This window comes from Crinia signifera, chromosome 2 (genome assembly GCF_055691185.1).
Source record: "Crinia signifera chromosome 2, ASM5569118v1, whole genome shotgun sequence".
Lineage (NCBI taxonomy): Eukaryota > Metazoa > Chordata > Amphibia > Anura > Myobatrachidae > Crinia > Crinia signifera.
The window spans coordinates 89,017,044-89,037,052 of record NC_139218.1 but is presented as its reverse complement, the minus strand read 5'-3'; positions in this window follow the sequence as shown (position 1 = coordinate 89,037,052).

Below are 20,009 nucleotides of genomic sequence, written 5' to 3'. Positions count from 1 at the left end.
ACCCCTGCAACATGCCTTGATCATCTCGGCCTGCTTACATCCTGCCATCAAGCCACCTCCCACTCGCTTGCACCTCATGTAATCTGCCTGTCTCCCCTTCCTACTAGCTTGTAACTCTTGTAAGCTAGAGAACATGACTCAATATTGTTGTGATACAGATGAGCCAGTGCACAAAACTGATCTATATCTCCATCATGAGCGAATGAGACATTGGTGAATACTCTGACAAGGGTGCGGAGTCTAAGCCTGTTGGTGGTGTTCACCAGAAAGCCCCTCAAGGGCCTATGGACTTCACTGCAACCAACTGGCAGGTTGCGACCCTCTGTCAGGGTTTCCCTATTCGGGCCTGATGGACTGGGGGTAGCATGAGTATCGGACTGTGCACCAATGGTAATAGGAATCGGGCTGTGCACCAATGTTAATAAGTATTGGACTGTGTACCGATGGTGACTGGTTATCGGGCTGGATACCGCTGGCAATTGGTTATTGGACTGCTCTGCAGTATCCCAGACTGAGCACAGAGACTAGTAGATGGTAGCAAAGGTATAGAACTGCAGAAGTCAATCTTCCAGCAGAACAGTAACCAGGAGCTATAGCAGCAGAGTCCAAGTAGGTGCTTTTGTAAGTAGCCTGGAGCCTTGGGAGAACTCTCTGGAACACACACAGGAAGTAATAAATTGTTCATGACACTGGTGGTGCCAGGGAGGCCTGCTTATAACCCCCTGAGTGACTGATAATTGGCTGCTGACTGCATCAGTAATTAAAGCAGAACCAGGAAGAAAGTTCACCTGGTTCTACCTGTGTACACCTTGATTATGTAAATTGTGCTGGAGTCAGAGTCATGAATCCTCACATGTGTTCAATGAGCCAGGAATGTGATGCTGCTGTAGCAGCAGCATGGGTACAAACAAGCCTGGAAACAAATAAGTCACTTTCATGACACACCCTTGCCCACCTCTTGCTCTGCTGCTGGGGGCCAGTGGGGAAGGGATGCAGAGGGGTGATGTACATGGGGTGATTCGAAACAGAGCACTATGTTGTATTAGTCGGTAGGGGGAGAGGCATGCTTAAGGCTATGACAGACTAGAGATACTACTGGCTGTGGGTGGCTGACTGGCTAGGGGGGGGGGGCATTGAATTAATTGTATAGGCATATTTTTTAGAAAACTGTCAATGTATAAAAGAAGATATTTACAGTAATAAAGAATCTTTGATCTTGGGGTTCCTGTTGCTGTACTTCATCTATGTTTGTTGCCTTGAGTAGAAAGTTACATTCTGGATCATCCCACAGTAGTCAGCTATTATGATACTTTCATTTGTTTCATGGGGAATACTCACCTATAAAAAATAAAAGTGGTGTAATAATATGTTCTAGGTATACATTGACACACAAAAACCCACTATACATACATACATACATACTTACTTACATACATACATACCTTGCCCGTATAAATCAATCTATCTATTTCTTAGGATCTCTCTATCCATCATCTATCTATTTAAGGGTAGGGGTCAGTCTAGATAGTAGCTGTGTAGGCTATACTGGACACAGCATGTACTGTTCCTTCTTTTTCTTGCTGGAAGCAAAACCCATATGGATTACGATCTACCTCTTGATCTGCTGCTGGGGTCCGTTGGGGAATGGATTTAGAGGGGCGATGTAGACCTGGTTGTTCGAAACAGAGCCCTATGCTGTGCTAATGGGCAGGGAGAGAGGGACACTAAAAGCTGTCATAGACTAGAGAGACTACTGGCGGTGGCTGGCTGGCTGGCCTGCTGGCTAGCTGGGGGTCGGACATTGATTGGCTAAACATATATTTTTAAACTTTCAATGTATAAATGAAGATATTACCAGTAATTAATAATCAATAATTACCTGTCTTGGGTTTCTGTTGCTGTGCTTCAATTTTGCTTGTTGCCTTGAGTAGAAAGTTGCATTCCAAATCATCCCACCGTAGTCGGCTTTTATGAAAATTGTATTTGTTTCATGGGGAATTCTCACCTAAAGAAAAGAAAAGATGTATGATAATATATTCTTACTATACATTGACACAATGAAGCCATTATACATACTGTACGTACCATGCCTGTATAAATCTATCCATCAATGTTTTTTAAGATCTCTCTATCCATCATCTATCTAAGGGAAGTGGTGATGCTAACTAGAAGCTGTGCAGGCGATACTGCACACAGCAATTACTGTATGTTAATTAGCAAAATGTTGTGGCACCATGAGCACAAGCATGTTATGTCCTTTACCCTGCTATTATTACTGAAGTGTGCTGGGGAGGGGGTTCCTGGCCAGCAGTGGAGGCAAGAACAAATACATTAGGGAGAGTGTTGGACTGGGACATCAAGAAGCCACTGGGTAAAATCAATGGTAGTGGCCCAAGAAAAAAGAGCCACTGATGGGGACTAGGAATGACTAGAGAGCACATAGAGGGTTGACTCCTTCTGGCAAATTCCTTCTTAGATGGACAAAACCATTTGCAATGCAGGTGGGGTGTTACTTGTGCCGAGAGAGTTAGATTTGGGTGGGGTTTTACTTCAAAGTGAGATCTATATTGCAATGTAAAAATAAAGCAATCAGAATTTTCCCTGCACAGAAACAAAATAAATCACCCAAATCTAATTATCTCTGCACATTTTACATCTGCCCCCCTGCAGAGCACATGGTTTTTTAAAGGAATTTGCCAGGAGTGAACCAGAATAACCTCCATAATGCACGAGCAGCTCCCCAACCATTCATTGTACATAAAATCGCCTTAAATGTTGAAACTTATAGTGTATGGCCTATTTTGGAGTTACAAGCTACATTTGGCTTTTATGTCTGTAGATAGAAATAAACATAAACCTAATTAAACAGTGAAATAATACACAGGGATAGCGTATATGCAAATAGTAACATACAATGCCTTACTAATTTCTGACTTCATTACACTGAAAATAAAGAGACAAAAAAACAACAAGAAAGGATAAAAAAAGATTTCACTCTTGCCAGAACATTCACTCTTGTAAACAGATAACAATGATATCATTTTGTTTCATTTCCGGCATTTATTCACATTTCCCTTACAAAATGTTAGCAAAATTAGAAACGGTAGCAGAATAGCAGCAGGCAACATAATTGTTTTCATACTGGAGAACTTGAATAGCCTCTGATGCCATCTGGAAGTATTGGCCATTTTACCGGCAGTCGTGATTGTTTTTGAATGTTTTGAATGAATACATTGTTTTTACCTTCATTGACCTAAACTGAAATAACGCTTCAATAACACTTATTCTAAAAGTAATACTCAATTTGTAGCTACAATACATGACTCTGGAAAAGGATGTCCCTGCTACTAGCTACTGCTAGTCTTAAACTAGGGCAAATCAAACCTTTCACACAAATATCAACAGTAATCCAAGCGGTATGCAAATCCTGGCTTATCCTGACATCCCGGACCCGGAGGTCTCCCTCCCATCCTTAAATCTGTCCATGACAGGACTGTCATGTGTGATTCCCAACCTGTCTCTCGACACATGGACATCACACAATATTATAAATCTGGGGGATCTCTCGGACCCTGGTAAACTAATGTCATTTTCTCAGATACAATCTAAATACGCCCTGTCATGGAAGGAATTTTATAAATATCTACAAATACGCCACTGGCTTTATAGTGTTTCCACCCCCCCGTAAGGACTTAATGCCACTACCCAGACCCATAGTAGATCTTCTTCGGAAAACTAATAATAAAGGCGCAATATCTAGATGGTATGCCTTCTAAGTCACCCCACAGCAATTTCTGAAACACACCTCATTAACAAAATGGGAAATAGACATAGGATCAACCCTCTCAGAAGAAGAATGTCAACCAATATACCAGAGCTGCTTCAAGATCTCGAAGTGCATATCCCATGTAGAACAACTCTATAAACTTACCCACAGGTTGTACATGACTCCATCTTTGCTTCATAAAATATTTTCTACAACATCCAACCTCTGTTGGCGTCAATGTGGTGAAATAGGCTCAATCTACCATGTGTTTTGGACATGCCCTAAAATATCTGAGTTATGGAAACAAATATTCCAACTAATTTCAAACATTTTGGGTTGGGAGATAGCCCCACAACCTAAAGTAGCACTATTTCACCTACTTCCGGATGCGGCTCCTACTCCCGTTAACTATGTTATTGGACATATATTAGCCTCCACTAAGAGACTTCTAGCCCGTAACTGGAAAACACCTATTATTCCCCAGGTCAAAGATATTGAAAGGGCTGTCCAATCGCATTTCGAATTTGAAATGGCGGGATCTCACTTTCACTCAACCCCGTGGTCCCATACGGCCAGGAAGTGGCTACCCTGGGCAAACCATAGAACGGTGGACCTCTTCCTTTAGTTTGAGTTTTAGTTATATACTCAATAAGATATGAAAGAAATTTTAATTGCTGTTTCGGTAATTCGTACATCTGCCTTATATTTACAAATGATGTATTGATGAGGTACCCCCCCTCCCTAAACCCCCTTCTCTCCCTGCAATCTGTACCCACCCTTCCCCTTCTCTCTTTAACAAACTTTATACCAAAAATGTAATCGAAATGTTTATTGATTCAATAAAAATCTAAAAGTGAAAAAAAAAAAAAAAACTAGGGCAAATCAGTTATGTTTCCAATTTATAACAAGGCAGGAGAAATGCTTGAAACATACAATAAATACTGATTTGTAGTTTAGTTGAATTTCCAAGGTGTGAATATCCTAACATATTTATAGTACAATTGTATAAACCCCCATTTTCAACGGTACTGTACATACTGTATGTAATTTGTCATTTGTTCCAGATCACTAGCTTATTTTAAAATGAGTGTTTACGGAATGTTTATAATTGCGTACTTGTCTGTAATTGTGCTTTGCATTATTTGATTGTTGAGATTTTTTTTTCATATAAATTGTATATTTATTTGAACATAATTTTGCATTGGCCTGGTGATAAATTTATAACATGATGACTTTTCCTGAGACCATTGCATCACAGACAACAAGTATACACGTACTAATTATTATAACCCACTCTACCACTTGGATATATACAGTGGGGTTACCATATGTTCATGTTTTTAGTTTTATTGCATATTGGGCAGATGTTTATAGCCTGGTAAAATGTTATACTTGTGATGTAGTGGAAGGTATTAATGCAGCAGCCAGTAAGCTCCTAACTGTTATTTGATCGTTAGGTGCCTTCATTTCATAGTTAGGCACTTATTGGTTGGTCCGTTACCACCTTCCACTTTAGTACTATCTTATCACTTCACCAGGATGATTGTTACTGTGATCTGGGTATCTCCACTTTCCCTTCCCATAGGATAACACCGGTCTCTCATTCATGTAAATTTATGGAATGCTGACACAGGTGGTTAGGCCATCTGGTATATGACAACTTCCAGAATCTCTTTGATGGGGATGGTGACCGTAATTGACAATGAGAAGCCAACACGCAAAAGCTGTACAATGGGTAAGAAAACCTGTTGCTCCTTTCCCTTATTAACTGGATATCTCTGCAGGTGGCAGTGTCACAAAGCATAGGTGAACCGATGCTGGACACTTCTGTACCTTCTGACACTGCCGCCTGCAGAGACGTTCATCTGCCGCCTTTGCACGATCTTTCATGTTTCCAGCATAGGGGATGCAGGGATTTACCCTGTTTTTTTTCACCAAGCTTATTTTCTTGATCACATCAATTACAGAGCATCCTCTCCCCCCTCTCTCTCTCTCAAAAAAAAAAACATGTTCCGGAGAATACACCATATTCACAATTGAAACCATGAAAATGGGTCATTTATCAGAGATTTTTTCTCCCGCCAAAGTCAGTCACTTTTCACTAGGACAATCTTGTACTCTCTTTTACTAAGCTAAAGTATATAAATAAACCACTCTAAGACATCCTGACATAATTTTAACTAGATCGGAGCATCTTAACAGTTTTTGTAATTTTCACCAAAAATGTGAAACTTCAGGCCTCTTGCCAGAACAGAAGATGTTGACTCAGATCAAAAAGCTGTTGCACGTTTCTTATTCAGGTCAAGTCACAACTTTCCCACACTAGCCGATTTTGAATTTCTCAATTTCAGTTTTTTCACTCAGCCCTAATATATATATATATATATATATATATATATATATATATATATATATATATATATATATATATATATATATACAAAATGTAGATCCAGACCGCGCACAGCCACAAGCTTCAGAAAATAGGAGTGCGTCCTTGGGTCAGAATGTAGTGCAGCTCTCTCCAAATAAAGCCAGACCTTAGCTTTAATTGTCCCAATCACATGTAGAAAGAAATTGGAGAAACATCATAGATAACAGATGACGAAACCGGTTGGGCGGGACCTAAACTGACAACGCTATGCTTTTGGAGTTCCTGACCACGGAGGCCCTGGTGGCGGCGAAAAGGCTGGTCCCGGCTATTCAAGTTGTTGGTGCATCGTGTTGGATATCACTGTGGCAAGCTGTTTGCTGTTATCTATGATGTATGTGAGCCTGCACTTTTAGTAAAATTTGTTTTACACTTTGCCCATATCTGCGCTTTTTCTCCAATTTCTTTCTATATATATATATATATATATATATATATATATATATATATATATATGGTGGATCTTCTAACGGAATGAATTCTCTGATAGCACAATTGGTAAGTGCAAGAGATAATTTGTAGTAGGATGGTGATTGTATTGCAGTCCACAGTCTAAGCACAGGTTAAATTCTTGTTGTAACAGACAGTGTTATTACCTATAGGGGATATGGAGTACCCCCTGGTGGCCCTAACAACCGCACAGCAGCCGACCAGAAGGTGAATAGTCTGACTCTGTATAGTGCTATGTAGGAGCCTGTTGCTCTGTGATTGGGCACAGTACAGTGTGGCTGCTGTGTCCACTGCAGAGTTAAGCCTTGCTTAGTTGTAAGTCTCCTATATAGATGAGTAGCAGGGTTGCCAGATCATCCCTTTAATGAATTACCCAGGATCTTGACTGCTCACTGGATGTAATGATAGCTGGTATGGTTGAGTTCATACCAGTCAAGAACCTGTGTAATTCCTATGTGCACTTATTAAAGTGATGATCTGGCAAACCTGGTGAGTGGATTTATCAACATACGGTGTGTTTGTGTTCATAATGTCACGCTTGGCGGGTTTTGTGGAAGTGAGAGGAGGAGCTGAGGAAATGGTGATTGGAGTGTGGTGAAAGATTGGTGGCTGTATGTAATACCTTTTCATGTGAGAGGAATTGGGAGAATTCTGGATGAAAACTGATGAGAGCTGAATAGGTTTTGAATATTTAATGAAAGATTCTCACAATACAGTTCAATAATAACAATTGCAAATAGAACATGTGTGACAGTGCCCCTGTACGGTGTGGTGCAAGATGGCGTACCTTAATCTGGAGCTGGTGACGGCGGCGGCTTCTGGATTCTTCGCGGCTTCTGCTGGAGAACCTGTGGCAGGGAACGGCACAACCCAAGGGACCCACAAAAGACAACGCTACTTCGGGAAACAGCGACAAATATTTATTGAAGAAAAACAATTGCACTAGTCGCTGTGATATACTCCTACACATATGCAAACATCAATAACCAAGACAAAGACATTTAAAGAAAATACTATTAAAGAGAGAAATATTAAAGACAATAATATGACACTAAAATGCTTAACTACACCTGTACTACTATAAATCAGATTGTCCACTGGGTGGCGCTGCACACCCTGTAACTGCAGTCTCAGACACCATACAGAGTTCCTGAGGGCAATAACGGTCCCACGACGCACAAATCCTCACTCTGAATTAGGCCCTAACAGTGTGCACACTACTATGAATAGTACAGAACAAATGAACAATCCCCTTCAAAGGGGTACAGGTGGGTTCCCGTTACCTAGGGCAACTCCCTGCGAGGTTGGTGAGGAACAACTGTAAGGGGTGAGGTTGGGTGCAACAACACCCTGGCGATGGGGTCACTGGCTCCGCCAGTGGCTGATGGCATCGGTGGCTAGTTCCCTTTGGCTGGGATAATGGGGCTGCAAAGTAGCCGGGCATATGCAGAGTTTTACACCTCACACCACTGTGAGGGTACTGTGTGGCAGTGTGGCCGAATGCTGGGCGGCATAGACTAGCCAGGTACAGGTCAGGCCAACAGTGTCCAAGGGGGACTGGGGTGTCAAGGGTGCAGACAGGAGGATTGAAATACCTGTTTCAGCTGCTGCTGCTGCCAGCTCCTGCTGGTCTCGAATCAGGCCCCTTCTGTGATGGCTGCTGCTTCTTCTCACACTGGGCTGACCTCTGCCCTCTCTGCAGGTCTTTAGGCTGCCAAGTGTCCTCTCTCTCTCTGTGCACAATCTCTGCCTTCTCTCCACTGCAGCAAGTTTTCTCTGTCCCGTTCTGCTGGCTGACCCCTGACCTCTCAGCTTCCTGTCTTCACACACTCCAGGGCAGCCAATCAGGGGAATGTCAGGTTCTCTGCACGTGGATGTGAGCTGGGTCTGTTAACCCCTCACATCCCTGCAGTGTCTATGAAGCTGCAGTCTTTCCTAATAGCAGCATTGGCTGCCATTAAGCCTTTTTGAGGGCACAGGGGCACTCAGAGTGGATTGCCACATACCTCCCTGCTGGAAATTTGCCTGTCCGCAGGCAACTTAACCTGGGTCAGTAGGTTCCTGCCAAAAACCTCTCAATGTCCATGACAAGACATTTAACGGTGAGAAAGAAAACAGGTGAGTACACATACATTCACCACAAATACAAATTACTGCCTCCCTATCACCTGATATCCAATGTGGGCTCCCCGTGCCAACCATCCCTCCGCCACAGGACCTCCATCCCTCTGCGGTCCAGCTTCTCCAAGGCTGTCAATGGATGGCGCCCACTCTCACGATGTACGCATCTTTAGGCATGTCTCACCTCTCGAACTTGCCTCTTCGACCTCTGTATCGCCTGCAGGATTCTGAGGGCGAATTCCTCTCCTGAGATGGTCGTATATTCACCACTTGTTACCGGCTTCCCACCGATGAAACAGATCTTGGCCTTGTCTTCTCTCTCTGGTGCTTCTACTTTGGCCTTGGATTCAGGCAGTGGCACCACTGGTTCTGCTTCTGACGGCTCCACTGTCTGTGTCACAGCCATGTGAACCTCAATCTCTGGGCTTCTCTGCTGGTCTACCATTCCGACATTTCTCGGCCTTAGATTCGCCACCCGGTAATCGGCATCGTCCATCCTGGGCACATACTTCCGCGTCGGTTCCGGAAGTTGAGGCCTGGTCGCTTCTTGCCAGTTCTGATGGACTGCCTCACTCCGCACTACCGGTTTCTTGCTTGACCTCGTGATGTCAGGTTCTGGTGGGCGGGGCATCTGTCCTGGTCGAGGAGGGTTGGTGTTGACCCTTTCGTTCTCCTGCTTGACCTCTCTCGGTTCAACTCTGCTTCCGCTATATTGGTGGTAGGGTGGAGGCTCTTTACGGTGCGGGTAGTGCCACTGTTGTTCCGGGGCATGTCTATTGCGTAGCACCGGCGTTCCATTCGGCCCAGTCACTTTTGCGGCCTTGGTGCCTTTCTTCCCGCTTGTTAATTCAAATTCGACGGTTTCACCATCGCTAAGGCTCCGGAAGCAATTCTGGGGGTGTTCGTTCTGTATGGCGGTGTAATGGACATAGACGCTACGCCCGTTGTCTGCACGTCTAATGTATCCATATCCGCGTGGCACATCAAACCACAGGACACGACCTGTGATCCTTCTTGGGCCGGTTCGCGGCCTATCGGTAATCTGAGTTACACCGGATGCTCTTGACGCGTTCTGGAACACTGCCGGTGGACCTCTTTTCCCGTGCCTTCTCACAGTCTGTGGGCATACATTGGCTCGGTCACGGTGTAGTCGTTCCGACCTCCATTGGTGATTCTGTTGGCATCTATGCCTTCTGCCACCTTCACGTCGCTGTCTTTCCTTTTCATCCTCCGCCCATTCCTGACGCATCTCACGGATCATCCTGGTCATTTCAGTCATCGCTTCGATGATTGCCCCAATCGAGTTCTGATTGGCTTGGGCTGGTGGAGTGGCGGTTCTTCGCATCTCCAGCGGTTCTATGTACTGCGATCGCCACATCTTGCCGTTCACAGGGGTCTTGTGCAATCCTGTTCGTAGACGCCAAGTGTGACAGTGCCCCTGTACGGTGTGGTGCAAGATGGCGTACCTTAATCTGGAGCTGGTGACGGCGGCGGCTTCTGGATTCTTCGCGGCTTCTGCTGGAGAACCTGTGGCAGGGAACGGCACAACCCAAGGGACCCACAAAAGACAACGCTACTTCGGGAAACAGCGACAAATATTTATTGAAGAAAAACAATTGCACTAGTCGCTGTGATATACTCCTACACATATGCAAACATCAATAACCAAGACAAAGACATTTAAAGAAAATACTATTAAAGAGAGAAATATTAAAGACAATAATATGACACTAAAATGCTTAACTACACCTGTACTACTATAAATCAGATTGTCCACTGGGTGGCGCTGCACACCCTGTAACTGCAGTCTCAGACACCATACAGAGTTCCTGAGGGCAATAACGGTCCCACAACGCACAAATCCTCACTCTGAATTAGGCCCTAACAGTGTGCACACTACTATGAATAGTACAGAACAAATGAACAATCCCCTTCAAAGGGGTACAGGCGGGTTCCCGTTACCTAGGGCAACTCCCTGCTAGGTTGGTGAGGAACAACTGTAAGGGGTGAGGTTGGGTGCAACAACACCCTGGCGATGGGGTCACTGGCTCCGCCAGTGGCTGATGGCATCGGTGGCTAGTTCCCTTTGGCTGGAATAATGGGGCTGCAAAGTAGCCGGGCATATGCAGAGTTTTACACCTCACACCACTGTGAGGGTACTGTGTGGCAGTGTGGCCGACTGCTGGGCGGCATAGACTAGCCAGGTACAGGTCAGGCCAACAGTGTCCAAGGGGGACTGGGGTGTCAAGGGTGCAGACAGGAGGATTGAAATACCTGTTTCAGCTGCTGCTGCTGCCAGCTCCTGCTGGTCTCGAATCAGGCCCCTTCTGTGATGGCTGCTGCTGCTTCTTCTCACACTGGGCTGACCTCTGCCCTCTCTGCAGGTCTTTAGGCTGCCAAGTGTCCTCTCTCTCTCTGTGCACAATCTCTGCCTTCTCTCCACTGCAGCAAGTTTTCTCTGTCCCGTTCTGCTGGCTGACCCCTGACCTCTCAGCTTCCTGTCTTCACACACTCCAGGGCAGCCAATCAGGGGAATGTCAGGTTCTCTGCACGTGGATGTGAGCTGGGTCTGTTAACCCCTCACATCCCTGCAGTGTCTATGAAGCTGCAGTCTTTCCTAATAGCAGCATTGGCTGCCATTAAGCCTTTTTGAGGGCACAGGGGCACTCAGAGTGGATTGCCACACATGAAAAGTATATGATTGAAGTCTGTAGTGCAACAGCAGAGGATTATGAACAAGGACAGTGATCAGACTAACTAGATATTGAAGGATGGCAACTATGAATTAAAGATACAGTAGCATGGGGTAGACTGAGGACTTGCAGACTATGGTAGGAATACAGTGATGAGGAACACTGGAAGACTTGTAAACTGAGACAGAAAGTGAAGCTTAAGTACTGTGAAGACTTTGTAACTGTGGCTTGGAAAACAATGCTGAAGAATACTGTGAAGACATTGTAACTGAGAATTGAGAACAATGCTGAACCTGTGGAACTGAAGAGTAGATGCTGAAGAACTGTGGTATCGATGTTGGAAGAACTATCGATATTGGAACTGTGGTACTGAGAATGGACCATTGATAGGATAGCAGAGAAAAAAATGACTGCATGTAAGTAGTAGCAGCTCACCAGAATACCATAACATAGGCACAGGAGGAAAGTACACAGATGATGACAGTAGTAGTAGTAGTATAGACAGGACACTGACTGGAGACAGCTGGAGTGGAAGCTGCCTGGTTGCAATACGAGTGGAAGCTGACTGGAACAGCAGGGGTTAAGCTGCCTGGAAGCAGCAGCGGGAGTGGATGCAGTAGCATACCCCCCAACTTCTGTGCTGATGAAATAGGAACCGAAAAGGGGACGGGCGTATGCAAATGAGAGCACGGCTTATGCTAATTAGCCGCAACCTCATTTTCATACGAGAATATTCTATTAGATTGGGGGTTCTCCCAACTGCCACCCCCCACAGTGGGACATTGCCTGCCGCGGGTGGCACAGCGGGACAGGACCCGAAAATCGGGACTGTCCCGCTGTAATCGTGACAGTTGGGAGGTATGCAGTAGCACTACTAGAAGTCAGGCTGTGCTGGAGCTGATAGTAGCATTTGGTCTGGAGACAGAGACAACCAACAGGAGGATTGACAATTGAAGCACTGACGGTGCAGGAGTTTTCCCAGCATTCTTATACCTGCAGGTAGAAGGAGGACTGGCTGGCCAATATCCTGGAAGCAAGATGCAGTGGATTAGCTGGGAGAGGCCATGTGATACTGGCAAACATAGGTGCACTAGGGCCCTTATTCAGATCTGATCGCAGTACAAATTAGTTCTCAAATTGGGCAAAACCATGGGCACTGCAGGTGGGGCAGATGTAACATGTGCAGAGATAGGTTAATTTGGGTGGGGTGTGTTGAAACTGAAATCTAAATTGCAGTGTTAAAATAATGAAGCCAGTATTTACCTTGCACAGAAACAAAATAACTCACCCAAATCTAACTCTATCTATACATGTTACATCTGCCCCACCTGTAGTGCACATGGTTTTGCCCAATTTGAGAACAAATTTGTACTGCAATCAGGTCTGAATAACGGCCTAGATTTCACACAGCTAAGCGTACTGCAGGTGCCGATTAGTAGCAATGCACAGTCTCTTATGGTGCGTACACACGGGTGCAATTTCAGCACATATCGCTGGGAATATGGTCGCTGAGCGACCATATTGCCAGTAATTTGTGTGTGCTGTCGGCGATGAATCGCCGGGTGCGCGCTCCCGTGTGCAGCCCCTGATGGTCGCTGGTCGCAGGAGTTTGCTCCTGCGATCAGCTATTTCCCTGCCTCTTCCCCGGCAGAGTCTCCTGATTATCAGCGACCATCTCTGGTCGCTGATGAACAGGAGAGACACTCAGCAATATATTGCTCAGCAATATATCTACCCCGTGTGTACGGGGCATTAGGAAACATAATAGCAGGCTGGAATACACAGAACTGAAGAGCAGACATGACAGGCCAGATATACAGTATTTAGGCAGGATTGTGACACATAACCCCACATTAGGGTATTGTAACTCTATTAATGCCAGTTTCATTAATGGCTGACTAAGATAGGGGTGCATATAGTATAGTTTTGTGTGCATTTAGAGCAGGCATGTCCAACGTATGGCCCTCCAGCTGTTGTGAAACTACACATCCCAGCATGCCTTGCCATAGTTGGTAGGCGCTACTTGTGTTGTTATTGTAATAATTATACATTTATAGGGGAAGTTAAAAAAACATTTGATCGAAAACATTTATCATGTACAAAATATTTGTATTTATATTATACAAAATTAGATGCTACTAATATAAATTCAAAAAATCAAGAGATAATGGGGGAAATTTAGTAAGATATGTGTTTTATTTCACATGGGAATTTGCTATGGGCAACCAATCAGATACCATCTATTGTCATCTAGATTCGGTGCTAAAGAAATGAGAAATAGACTCTGAACTCCCATCTTAGTAAATTTCCCCCAAAGTGAGAAATCATTTTATGCACATACCGAAAAGTAATCAACTCTTTCATGTTCATCAATTAGATAAGCAACTCTACAGTTTAAATGGCCAGCAGATCACTGGCACACACAGAGGAGGTGTCTGAGTATCTGAGTATCCAGAAACTGCCCTTTCCCCAACAGGATGATTCAACTCCCCAACAGGATGATTCAACTCTACATTGGTTTTAGTGAGGAAGGGGGGCTAATATAACAAGCTCCATCCCCATAGCAATGCAAATTTTTGCATTAGGCTGAAAGTCTCAAGGCCCCCATACATCGAGGCGATTTGGTCCGATTTCGGACGATTGCAACCAATTGGCCTGTTAAATCGGACCAAATTGCCTCTTCCTGACATGCCGTCGGGTCCGATGCGTGGTCCCGCGTGTATCGGACCCGGCAGGCCGTCCGACCACCCGTTCCTCCAGGCGACGAGGCGGGTGGGAAGAAGGTCCCGGCGGCTCGCACTCTGTCGGGTGTCCGTACACTGCTGCGAGACGTCGCAGGCAGTGTATGGGCACCTTTAGAGGCCTAATGATGTGAGGTACCAATCCTTTTTAGTAAATTGCACCTATCTATCTTTCAGTCAAAGTTTTCCAAGGTTGTCTCGGTTCTGCCCCAAAATGAGCCCTAAGTAAAGAGGAGTAATATAGTACCCGAGGCTCCTATGTATAATAAAATCATCTCCTTACCAGCAGTATTTTGACTGCTTTAACACTGCATTCAGTGGCATATTTTATAACAGTAGATATAATTGTGCAATACAAATGCATGCCCATTGCTGACAACAAGTATTTTCCTCCAGCTTCATTACTTTTCTATCTGCTATTTATATAAGTCTAGATTCCGGCAGAGTAAACCTATTATCTCTACCTCAACTCCTATTGAGGAACATTTGGTTCCTTTATTTCCCTGCTACGTGTTTGGCAGAGAAAGACTGCAGTTCTATGTGCATTTAAGCGTAATTGTGTTTTCCCTACAAAGAAACTTTGGATTTGTGCACATTGCTTAAATTCAGAGTTATATTTCTGTATCCAATCAAATTAAAATGAAAATGACTTTCGAGAAGAAGGTTAGTCAGAGCAGTAAAGGTTATTGTGGTTGTGGAATAAAGTAATTATTCAATATCAGTAGAACAGAAAAACTATGTAAATTAGTTACTATTTAATTATTGGAGTATTGGAGAAATATTAAAGTCATTTTGTTAGTGATTTGCAAACTACTATACACTGCCCTGCACAACCTCTTGGATTTAGTAACTGCCTCTGATAAAGATACACTGTAGGGAAATGTAAAGTTTTACATCTTTCAGTTTCAAAAATTCAGCATGTTGGGGGTTATTCTGGTTGATTTGCAAGGCTGCGAATTCACAGCCTTGCAAATCCAACAAACTCCACCCCGCCGAATGTGTGCCCACCCGCCCCCCCTTCGCAGTGCGGGTTCGTCCGCATAGGCTGCAAATGGATGTTTAGCATAAACATCCATTCGTACACCTCGGGTAACCTCCCACCATCGAAAGTTATGGAAGGTACACGCATATAAAAGTGACTGTCAAGTCACTTCCATATGCGTGCACGCTGGTTCCGATATGGGCAGGCAGCTGACATCCGGTGATGTCAGCTGCCATCCCCCAGCACCTGCGTCACTGCCTCATTACCATGAGATTGCCCAGCGTTCTCGTGAACGCACATGGAACGCTGTGTGCTCTCATATGGTAATGGAGCAGCCCGGCGCCCCCGCCCTTATCCGCCGCCCCCCCCGTGCACGCCGTCTATGGGGCACGCACCCGTGTCTGCACATGCGCAGAAACGTGCCTGCGCATGCACAGTCGTGCAACAACGGAGGACCGAATGAATAAGAATAACCCCCTATGTCTCTTCTATAGTGTAAGCGCAACCTGCACCTACAGTGTTAGACTGGAAGATGAAGGCCCATCAGGAAAAAGTAATGGTATCATCCAGTAGAGGTGTGAGCATCTGCCAAACTTTCTGCAAGGTTACTCAGGTCAATAGTCCGTAAGTATGTAGGTTTCTGGTAGGCTAAACTGTCCCCAATCAAATATGGATTAGACAATTTTTTTCTATATCAAATAGTATCCACGGTTATAATCATCATTAATTATAATGGAGAGCCATTTTCGGTCATGGGGTCATGGGAACTTTGGCTTATAACGGGTCATTACACTGCAGTTGTTCAGATATAGGTTAATCTTGATGGATTAATGTTTATTTTCCAAACTCACCATGGGCGGGATGTTATAACATCCGCAGCCCCCCTTCGCCGGACATCGCATTTTTAATAACGGCATATGCTGTAACATATGCCGTTATTAACGCAAGGGACAGCTCTTGCGGTAAGAGCTGTCCCTTGCGATGCGGTGCCGGTGCTGGACTTCCGGGTCTGTGACCCGGGAGTCCATCTGCGCATGCGCAGACCCCGGCGCCGGCCGCAGGGCACGCTGGGAGGGATCCGTGACGGATCCCTCAAACAGCGCTGCGGTAAGAAGCCCATAGGCTTCTGCAGGGATTCGCCAGCTTTTGCTGGCGATTCCCTCCGCAGCGCTGACACTGCGGAGGCACAATATAGCATATAGAGATGCGGTAGAAACCCCGAAAACGGGGTTTTTACCGCATCTCTGCTATATAGAATCTCGCCCCATGTATGTTACTATGTATGTGATCATATATGTAATATGTGATAGATGTTTCCCATGAGATCGGCAGTGCTGAATAGTACAGCATACTGTACTCATGTATTTATTTTATTTATTATCAGTTTATTATATAGCGTAGCATATTCCATTGCGCTTGAGGCTGGAGTAGGGCAACATCCAGCATTTTATGGGTGTTCTCCTAAAAACGCTGGCCATTCCCCTGCACACACACAGTGTTGGGGCAGGAGGCTGACATCATATGACGTCAGCGCCCTCCCCGAATTTGGCCATATCCGGCCAGGAGAAAAGTCAGACCATCAAATGATTTTTCACCTGTGCTGACGCATGCGAGGGAATGTGTAAGCATACACATCCCCTCACATGATAGTGAGGAAATACATGGGCAGCAGGCAGCATCTATCTAAGTTACATACATTGGCTTGGCCAGTGCAAGGCAAGGGGGGCTGGGGGCGCCCCAGTGCCCACCGGGGGGTGGGAGGGTCCTGCGGGGGGAGGGTCATGGTGTTGTGGGGGTCTGAGGTATGTCTTACCTGGTCCTGCGTCTGGTCGCATGAGCCCGTCCTTAGCTCCGGCACCTCTGCAGCCTGGTTGGAGCCTGCGGCCTGGTCTTCCCTTCAGCCGCGCCTGTGCTGCCTCCCGCTGAGTTGGATGGGGCCGGGTGCCGCCAAGTGAGAGCGGAGGATTCTGTGCCGGGTGAGTGCTGGGGATCCCATGGACTGAAGTTAGTTGGTGACTTGGAAATAAATAGCGCTGTCTGCCGGGTTGTTGCGTGGGAAGCGCTTCTGATTTTAAAAACACTGGCCACACGTCGATTGGCTGAATCTCAGCCAATCAGCGTGCGACCAGTGTTTTCAAACCCAGCAGCACTTGCCGCGCCGCAGCCCGGCGGATAGCGCTAGTTATTTCCAAGTCACTGCAGGGACCCCACCATCTTAATACACAGCGCCGAAGGGACCCCTCTGACCGTGGCTTGCAGAGACACCGCCGCAGGTACCCCCGTGTCACACAGACCCCCCTGCCCGCTCCTGCCAGCTCCAGTCTCTGCACCTCCACTCACCTCCATCCGGAGGTTGGGGGGGGGGGGGTGAACTGCTGCCCTCCAGTGGCCGGTGCCCTAGGCAAATGCCTAAAGCTGCCTAGTGGTGGCGCTGGCCCTGTACATTGGCTAGCATTATTCTCTTCAGTTGTAGAAAATCAGGTTTATTATGAGTATACCAAAACCAGTTAGTAACACATAAATTTTTTATGAGCACGTGGAAAACTTTGCTATTCAGATAACGAAAGCCAAGAAAACGTTGAAATCAACACTAATTGCTCAGTATTTTTTTTATGAGGTTTTTGTGCCAAACATGTTTGCCAAATATTTTCTTAACACCTGGTCTAAAGACTAGGAGTGCAGATTACATAAGCTTACCGATGGTGACAAAATTACCTTAATAAAGTCGGTACTCTTTACCTAGATGGGCGCCAGCGATTGAAATCGCGGGCGTCGGGGGTAAAAATCGCGGTCATCGCGGGTAAATCGCGGGTACATAAAAATCTGCTACCCGCGATGACCGCGATTTTCCCATAGGGAACAATGTTAAAAAGGCTGATTGAGCGCGATTTTCATGTAAAATGCCTCAATGCCCGCGATTTGGCCATAGGAATCAATGTTAAATGGGCTACAGAGCCCAAATAGGCACAATTAACCCTTAAATGTCCCCCCAAATTTTTAACGCCACCCCACGATCCACGCCAACCCGAAGCGTGGCGAGCGCAGCGAGCCCGCGAGGGGCGGCGGTACGCGTCCTCCGACCTTTTCATGCCCTACTATCCACTAGGGCGTGGAGTGAGAATAGAATAGTGTGGCGAGCGCAGCGAGCCACCGAGCCCGAAGCGTGGCGAGCGCAGCGAGCCCCGCGAGGGGACGCGGATACCTTCACAGTTATACGCGTCCCCTCGCGGGCTTCACAGGTGTCTGCGTCGCCACGGACACCTGTGAAGCCCGCGAGGGGACGCGTATAACTGTGAAGGTATCCGCGTCCCCTCGCGGGGCTCGCTGCGCTCGCCACGCTTCGGGCTCGGTGGCTCGCTGCGCTCGCCACACTATTCTATTCTCAACTCCATGCCCTATTGGATAGTAGGGCATGAAAAGGTCGGAGGACGCGTACCGCCGCCCCTCGCGGGCTCGCTGTGCTCGCCACGCTTCGGGTTGGCGTGGATCGTGGGGTGGCGTTAAAAATTTGGGGGGACATTTAAGGGTTAATTGTGCTTATTTGGGCTCTGTGGCCCATTTAACATTGATTCCTATGGCCAAATCGGGTCCATTGAGGCATTTAACAGTAAAATCGTGTCCATCGGGCCTTTTAACATTGATTCCTATGGCAAATCGGGAGCATCGCGTCGCGGGCATCGCGGGTACATTTATGGCCGGCCGCGACGCGACCGACGCGATTTCCATGCTTAACATGGGTTTCAATGGGAAATCGCGGGCATCGCGTCGGTCGCGTCGCGGCCAGACATAAATGTACCCGCGATCACCACGACGGGCGCCCATCTAGGTAAAGAGTACCATAAAGTCTTACTCATTTAAACCGTTTACTAATTAAGGTTTTTGGAACCTGAAATCCATTTTATTATGAACATTGTTTCAAATATACAATCTTTGGCTGTGTTATGAATTTTGTGACCCAAGATAGTAACAGTCAAACAGAATATAGTTCTTCAACTGTACCCCAAACACATTAGCCATGTAACATTCATTGTTCAACAAAAATAAATTGCACTTGGCCAAACTTTTATTTTATGATGCATTTGAATTGGGTAAATTAGGGTAAATTTTTGCTGACTTTTGCACACGTTTGGATCTGAATCCATCACCTTAATTGCTATACAGAACATGAGAATTAAAATTTCAGTCAAAAATGAACTGCTCATTTCTAGGCAAAACAAGTTTAGTTTCTCAACTCTTGTCCTCAAGTAGCCAAAAAAAGATTGTGGGTGAAACTTAGTAGGATGAGAGATTCAGCAAGTGAGTGATTTGGTAAGAATTCTCCAGTTTTTTTAAAGTGGCAATCAGTTACACTGCAAAATTAAGCTGGTTATGCAGTGTAAATGATTGCCACTTTAAAAAAACTGGAGATTTCTTACCGGATCTCTCACTTTCTGAATCTTTCATCCTATTAAATGTCCCCACTCCCCCTATGTTTTGAAGACCTCAGTAATCATTTACAGGTGAGGTCAACTATTTAGCTAGTCAAAATTGATCTCACCTGATTTCACAGAAGAAAATCCGCAAAATACAGTACTACCTGTTGATAGTTTGCACGTAATGAAGTTGAATAGTACTCAAGCTGTATAGCAGCAGTTAGACGGATAGGATAAGATGGTCCTCTCATCAGTATAGTCCATATCATGTCCAAGGACAAAATGTTAAAGCCTACTTTCCAACTCTGGGAAGATAAATACAATGAAACTGCAGTCCTGCCAAAGGTGAAACAGTGAAATTAGACTGTCCCTGTCCCCATCACAGCTCACCTGAGCATCTCATGGAGTGGATT